The following is a 7,664-nucleotide window of genomic DNA, read 5'->3' on the forward strand; positions in this document are numbered from 1 at the left end:
AGTGAACCCGTGCCCCCTGCAATGGAAGCACAGAGTCCCAACCACTGGACCGCCAGGGAATTCTCTCAGCTTCGTTTTCTAGAATGTGAATGGAGAGATCCAAGACTGAGGATGGGAATTTTGTCATAATGATGGCAAAATTTTAAAAAGAAGAGACACACATGAATGCAGCTGAGGAATCCAGAAACTTTACTGGTTTCTGGCCCTCCTGAGGCTTTGATTCATGAAATACCCTAATATCTTTCTGTAATCTTCTGCTATGCTCTAAAATGTCTACAAAATCTAAAAAGCCCATGTTATTAGGAAAAAATTATTCAATTGTGAACAGAGCCCAGAAGATGGTAAAAAATATTTCTTTACTGTTCTCATCACACCATTATTCATTCCTGACCCCCAGCTATGCTCCATGACAAGGCCCAGAGCACATCTCCTTCACTAAAGCATTGAGAATTGCATTCATGAGTGGAGCCCCTGCAAGCTCTCTCAAAGGAGAGCTCTGTGGTTGCTTTCCTCGGTAAGCCAGGTAAAAGGTACTACCACTGATACGGTCTTTCCAATTCTAATAGGGATAATGGATCTCAGAGTGGCAGAGGTAGTGGTAGCACTTAATCACCAAAGACAAATTGGATGCATCTACTGTGAGGGGTAATCAGAATGCCTTGGCCTGCAGAGATCTTTGATGGTGGTTAATCTATCATGCTATTCCTAGGAATAAAATAGGTAGACAGTCTGTCAGAGTACTGCTTGATCTATATGAGAGGGGAAAACTTCAGGTCTGGTAGCCAAACACCTGACTTGAGTCAACACCGTGGACAGTCATGGCATCTTATCCAGTTTCCAAATGTAAGTCAATTCACAGACCCAAAGCTCCTTGATTAAAGAGGAGGTAGGTGCCCCTTGGGAAGAACCCTGCTGTCTCCGGAACATAACCGGAACACATGGTCCAGAATCAAGGGGTGAAAGTAGGAATGGCTCTTCTTACTGTTATACCCAATAACTCACTCACAGGTAATTTTCGCTTCTCATCCTGATAACCCTGAGCTCTGCTGGCTGGGAGGTCTTCGTCCCCAAAGAGAAAATCTTTCCACCAGCGGAAATAACAGTGGTTCTATTAGATTGGATGGTGAGGCTTCCACCTGGCCATTTTGGACTCCTCATGCCATTGAACCAACAGGCAGAAAAAGGGTTACTCTAATGACTAAAGTGATTGACCTTAATTACCGAAGGGAAAGTGAGCTGCTGCTACACAATGGGGACAAGGAGGACTATGTCTGGAACACGGGGGATTTTCTGGGGTGTCTTTAGTATTTCCATGACCAACGTTAAGGGTTAATGGAAACCATAGAAACAAACAAACAGAAAAACAAGATAATTGACTACTGGGTTCTTTTGGGAATGAAGGTTTGGGTTATTCAAGTAGCAACCCCACCAACTTAGCATCTGACTGAAGGAAATACAGAACGATTCTAGTCTACTTGTTACCGTGACATATTTTCACTGTAATGATAGAAAAAACAAGTCTATGTCAGTTTCCTTCTGTTCCTGCTGGTGGAGCGTAAATGTTATGGAGCCATAAGCATGGTCATGTGCTTCCTTCAAGGTGAAGACTGCCTTACTCATCCTTCCATCTAGCCCAGCCTTGTGCTTGGCACATAGTAGATGCTGAAAAATATTTGTTGAATGAATAAGTTCAGTCTTCCCAAAAGAATCAAAAAGAAAATTTTCTACCACCATTTCTGAGAAGAGTTATGGATAATACATAAGTTATGCCAGTAAGTATGCCAATCTTATGTTCCAAAATCCTTAACAAATAGGCAGGAACTGTTTTATAACTAGTGTGACAACTGCTTACAAGAAGATATATGTATGCTTCTAAAATGTGGGAACATTGTTCTTGTGATGAGTTTAAACATTTTCCCTGTAATTTAACTTCTATTATTATATTTGCTTTAAAGTATCCTTCAAAAAAAATTTTTTTTTTTTGGCCACGCCACGCTGCTTGCGGAATCTTCGTTCCTCGACCAGGGATTGAATCCGGGCCATGGCAGTGAAAGCACTGGATTAACCACTGGACGCCAAGGAATTCCCCAAACATTGTTTTAAAAAGAGGGGCTTCATTGTTTGAATCTTCATAAAGTCTGAATCTGTAGAGTCCAGCAAATACTGAGCCTTTTCTAAAAATGAGTTTAATGGGAGGAACAAGGTCCAGGAAAAAATTCAGGAATGCCAACAGAAGACACGTTGTAGTAAAATTCATTAGTTTTTTTTTTTTTTTTTAATTAACCGCACACAGCACGCGGGGTCCTGTTTCCCCAACCAGGGATCAAACCCTCGCCCCCTGCAGTGGAAGCATGGAGTCCTAACCACTGGACCGCCAGGGAAGCCCCTTCTTTAAAGTATTGTAAATTTCTAAGCCTCAGTGTACATAGTCCAATCTAATTACAATATAACACAAGGCCAAAAAACACGTTTTCTTATTAACTGTCTTTGAGGCCACACCTCCATGTCTGCACATTACCCAGGAATGACAGTCAGTGAATCATTAACTGTTTATTTATGCTAATGGAGAGCTGTCACATAGATAATCCCGAAAGGCAGATATTTATTTCATCATTTTTGGCACCTTTACAAGAACCAGCCACTGAATAAGGGTAATCAAACGTGAATCTATCTAATGGTCTATCCTGGCCTTTGTTCAGTCTCGGACAGTTGTATTAGGATGTGTTTTGTAGGACTGCTAAACTATCTTTCATGTTCTCAGCGTTAAAACGGATATACTCCTAAATTCCTAGCTTCTATCAAAAACCCTTTAGAAACCTTTCCTTTAGAAATTGTTAACGGATTTATCTAATCACATGGCAGTGTAGAATGAACTTTATACAGTGCCTGAAGGAGTAAGTGCTTATATTTATTTAATGAATACTGAATTACCTGGATTTTACTGTTTCATCTTGCCAAAGACACCTAATCTCTCTTGGGCCGCTTTACCCATGGGGGGAGTGAGGATTTGGACAAATGGTCTCCAAGATGCCTTCTCGTTTAACAATTCAGTTTCAAAACGACCTCTCCCTATACCACCTTGCAATCCTGTTTCTTACACAGCATGAAGATAATATGGAACTTTTTGCCTCTAAATATTCTTTTCCTTAAGTTTCAAGGGTTGCTGCCTTAATTATTAGTGTTCTGGAATTCGACAGCAAGTCCAAGTTCACCGCACCCATCCACACTCACCACGATTTTATAGACTGGGATAATGTTCCTCCTCAGCCTTGACTTCCAGACTGAAAGGCTGTTGTGTCTCGTGTGCCTTCTCTGGGTCACTGGTGCTCTTCTTCCTTGAGCTTCTTCAACTCACCTTTTCACCAGAAACGCAATAAGTGAACCAAACATAAGTCAGGAAGGACAAGTTTTGTGTCTTGTTTCTTATCATGGTTGATAAGATTCTCTGCTTAATTTTCAAAACCCTTTCTGATAATAGCATTTTACATATGCTTTTGATTGTGACCACACACTGGGCTGGTACTTCAGAGATCTTTGTGTGACCTTAAATAAGACCTAGGAGACCATCATACAATTTATCCCCAAATATACAATTTCAGTTTCTTGTTCATCACTGGTAAGTCACTTCTGTCTACTCACAAAACTGTGTGAAACCTCTTATTTACCGTGTTGAACTAGCACTACATTCCTCAATAAACTATAGTATCATCTCCCCTTTTCAGAATTAACACAAATTTTTTTTGCAATATATCATTTTATATTTTATTTATTTATTTATTTTTCCTTGGTTCTTTGCTGTACTTTATTTTTTTAACATCTTTATTGGAGTACAGTTGCTTTACAATATTGTGTTACTTTCTGCTGTATAACTAAGTGAATCAGCTATATGTATACATAACACAGTATGCCCTCCCTCTTGTGTCTCCCTCCCACCCTCCCTATCCCACCCCTCTAGGTGGTCACAAAGCACTGAGCTGATCTCCCTGTGCTAGGCAGCTGCTTCCCACTAGCTATCTATTTTACATTTGGTAGTATATATATGTCCATGTCACTCTCTCACTTTGTCACAGCTTACCCTTCCCCCTCCCCATATCCTCAAGTCCATTCTCTAGTAGGTCTGTGTCTTTATTCCCGACTTGCCCTTAGATTCTTCATGACCTTTTTTTTTTTTTCTTAGATTCCATATATATGTGTTAGCATATGGTATTTGTTTTTCTCTTTCTGACTTACTTCACTCTGTATGACAGACTCTAGGTCCATCCACCTCACTACAAAAACTCAATTTCTTTTTATGGCTGGGTGATATTCCATTGTATATATGTGCCACATTTTCTTTATCCATTCATCTGTCGATGGACACTTAGGTTGCTTCCATGTCCTGGCTATTGTAAATAGTGCTGCAATGAACATTGTGGTACTTGACTCTTTTTGAATTATGGTTTTCTCAGGGTACATGCCCAGTAGTGGGATTGCTGGGTCATATGATAGTTCTATTTTTAGTTTTTTAAGGAACCTCCACACTGTTCTCCATAGTGGCTGTATCAATTTACATTCCCACCAACAGTGCAAGAGGGTTCCCTTTTCTCCACAACCCCTCCAGCATTTACTGTTTGTAGATTTTTTGATGATGGCCACTCTGACCAGTGTGAGGTGATACCTCATTGTAGTTTTGATTTGCCTTTCTCTAATGATTAGTGATGGTGAGCATCCTTTCATGTGTTTGTTGGCAGTCTGTACATCTTCTTTGGAGAAATGTCTATTTAGGTCTTCTGCCCATTTTTGGATTGGGCTGTTTGTTTTTTTGATACTGAGCTGCATCAGCTGCTTGTACATTTTGGAGATTAATCCTTTGTCAGTTGCTTCCTTTGCAAATATTTTCTCCCATTCTGAGGGTTGTCTTTTCATCTTGTTTATGGTTTCCTTTGCTGTGCAAAAGCTTTTAAGTTTCATTAGGTCCCATTTGTTTATTTTTGATTTTATTTCCGTTTCTCTAGGAGGTGAGTCAAAAAGGATCTTGCTGTGATTTTATGTCAGTGTTCTTCCTATGTTTTCCTCTAAGAGTTTTATAGTGTCTGGCCTTACATTTAGGTCTTTAAGCCATTTTGAGTTTATTTATGTGTATGGTTTAAGGGAGTGTTCTAATTTCATTCTTTTACACGTAGCTGTCCAGTTTTCCCAGCACCACTTATTGAAGAGGCTGTCTTTTCTCCATCGTATACTCTTGCCTCCTTTATCAAAGATAAGGTGACCGTATGTGTGTGGGTTTATCTCTGGGCTTTCTTTTTTTTAAAAAAAGATTTATTTATTTTATTTTTGGCTGTGTTGGGTCTTCGTTGCTGCGCGGGCTTTCTCTAGTTGCGGCGAGCAAGGGCTACTCTTCATTGCGGTGCGTGGGCTTCTCATTGCGGTGGCTTCTCTTGTTGAGGAGCACGGGCTCTAGGAGCACGGGTTTCAGTAGCTGTGGCTCTCAGGCCCTAGAGCACAGGCTCAGTAGTTGTGGCACATAGGCTTAGTTGTTCCGTGGCATGTGGGATCTTCCTGGACCAGGGCTTGAACCCGTGTCTCCTGCATTGGCAGGTGGATTCTTAACCACTGCGACACCAGGGAAGCCCTCTCTGGGCTTTCTATCCTGTTCCATTGTAACACAAATTTTAATGTGACAAATCCTTGTATAAATCCCTGGAGATCCTGCATCTCCTATTTCCTTGTTTTCAATTTAACTTATTTGGAGATTCGGCAATAGTCTGAATGATTCGGAATCACAAAGTTTAAGAAAACATCTAGTTTGGTCTCTAACCCAGTGGGAACCATATTTATGAGATCTCTGGGATAGTCATCTAGCCTGTGTATTGATTATATTTTCTTATTTTCTGTATTCTTGATGCTTTACTGGGGCCTTACTGTCAGAGGAGGGACTGCTTCACCCACGGTTAGCTAATTCCTAGAGAAGGCAAACCACTCGCCCCAAGGAGCCTGCCTTTCATTTGTAAACTAACCAATCCAGAGCCCCCCACCTTCCTTACCTGGCTCTTACATTCCATGTCAATCAATATTTCCCTGTCCTACTCACCCCAGGGCCAGGTACCGGACAATTTGGGACAGCCCCCGTACCCCAGAGCCTGCTGAAACTATTCAAACTAGCCAATCCTGAGTATGCTTACCCTGCCTTGCACATGGAAACCACAATAAGGGCTCACGCCCATGCCTTCCCCTTGCTCCTTCTGCCTCCTGACCAACCCTGATGCTTACCTGTGAGTCCCTGTGTGGCAAGGTGTGCCCTCTCCTCTTGGGAACTGTAACACTATCTTTTTCAACAGCAGTAGTTTCCTGCTCTCCATACCTGAATAAGAACAAAACCTACATTTTAAAAACAACTGTTAAAACAATTCCAGGGACCAGAAGTTCATTTCTTTGCAAGGCAGCAATTTCAGTAGTGAACTAAGTAGGAAAGTTCTTTTCTATCTTAAATTAAAATCTGCTTCCCTGTACCTTCTAATAATTCTTCCTCCAGGGCAACAGAGAATAAATCTACCCATTTTTTTTCAAGTGATGAACCATCAGATATCTGAAACACATCTATGACTGTCTTTCCTGAAATATATTTGTGAGAATCACACACATGAATCTACAGATTATTATTTTTTTTTGGCTTTATTTCTAGTCAACTTCTTCAAATGATTAGCAGCTTTTCACAAGTCATACCAGCTTCAATAGCCCAGTGGACTGAATACATTCTTCCAACATTCCCAGTGTCAAGGACCATTCATTCATTCATGCATGGGTTAAGCAGCTGCTCGGCAGCCTGGTAGCCTTTGCTGGTTTATCACTGCCCTTGATTTCAAGTGCAGTGTCTGCTGGAACTGGTCTACTCCACATGTGGCTTCACTAGCACTTACTTGCCTGGGTCTGGGGACCCAGTTTGTAGTGGTGCCAGGCATGGCATAGACTAAAATTTCTGAATCCTTTAAGATGAATTGCCATGAAACACTTTTTATCCTGTACTTAAGTTAATTGTGTTGTGATTCTACTGCAGCCTTTTAGATTTCTAAGTGTGAATGTAAAATTCCTCCATTCTCTAGTGTACAGGGCTTCCTCCAGAGTCACGTTCTTTCCTCGTTTAAAATTTTTTTCCCCAAAATAGTATGTTTATTGTAAAAAAATTATCAGATAAATTTGCAATGAAAGAGCTAGATCCCTGTAATCTTATTCTCAAGATATGGTATTTTTGATGTATATATTACATCATATTTTTCTTATACATAAGGCTCTAGCTTTTTGTTTTTTGGTTTTTTTTTGGTTGTGCCATGCTTGCAGGACCAGGGATTGAACCCCAGCCCCGGCAGTGAAAGCACTGGGTCCTACCCACTGGACCATGAATCAGATTATACATACAAATGTCTCACAACTTTTTTTTCATTTATCAATATATCTTGGGTATTACAGAGCCATACTTATGAATGAATTACTATTAACAGAGTTCCTTGAGGCCAGGGACAATTGTGTTTAAGTATTTATGAAACACAGCACATAAATGATTCAATTTTTGAATGACTACATTGTAATGATTCCTACGGAACTACAGATTACACATTTCAGCCAATACTGGGACAATTTTTCCTTTCAATTTCTATAGAAGCCTTGGGTGGTGTGTGATTCATTCATAT

At 40.4% G+C, this 7,664-nt stretch overlaps 1 protein-coding gene across 2 annotated transcripts in view; it reads right to left on the minus strand.

Moving 5' to 3' along the window:
* The window catches only part of KPNA3 (karyopherin subunit alpha 3), a 175,850-nt gene that overhangs the window by 164,677 nt on the left and 3,509 nt on the right, over positions 1 to 7,664 (minus strand). For both annotated transcript variants that reach the window (XM_028161743.2, XM_007193730.3), the window contains exons 2-3: positions 6,250 to 6,340; positions 3,232 to 3,355 (exon numbers count right to left, since the gene is read on the minus strand). The gene's annotated coding sequence lies outside the window, so the exon portion shown is untranslated. The remainder of the gene's footprint in view (positions 1 to 3,231; positions 3,356 to 6,249; positions 6,341 to 7,664) is intronic.

Source organism: Balaenoptera acutorostrata, chromosome 18 (assembly GCF_949987535.1).
Source record: "Balaenoptera acutorostrata chromosome 18, mBalAcu1.1, whole genome shotgun sequence".
NCBI lineage: Eukaryota > Metazoa > Chordata > Mammalia > Artiodactyla > Balaenopteridae > Balaenoptera > Balaenoptera acutorostrata.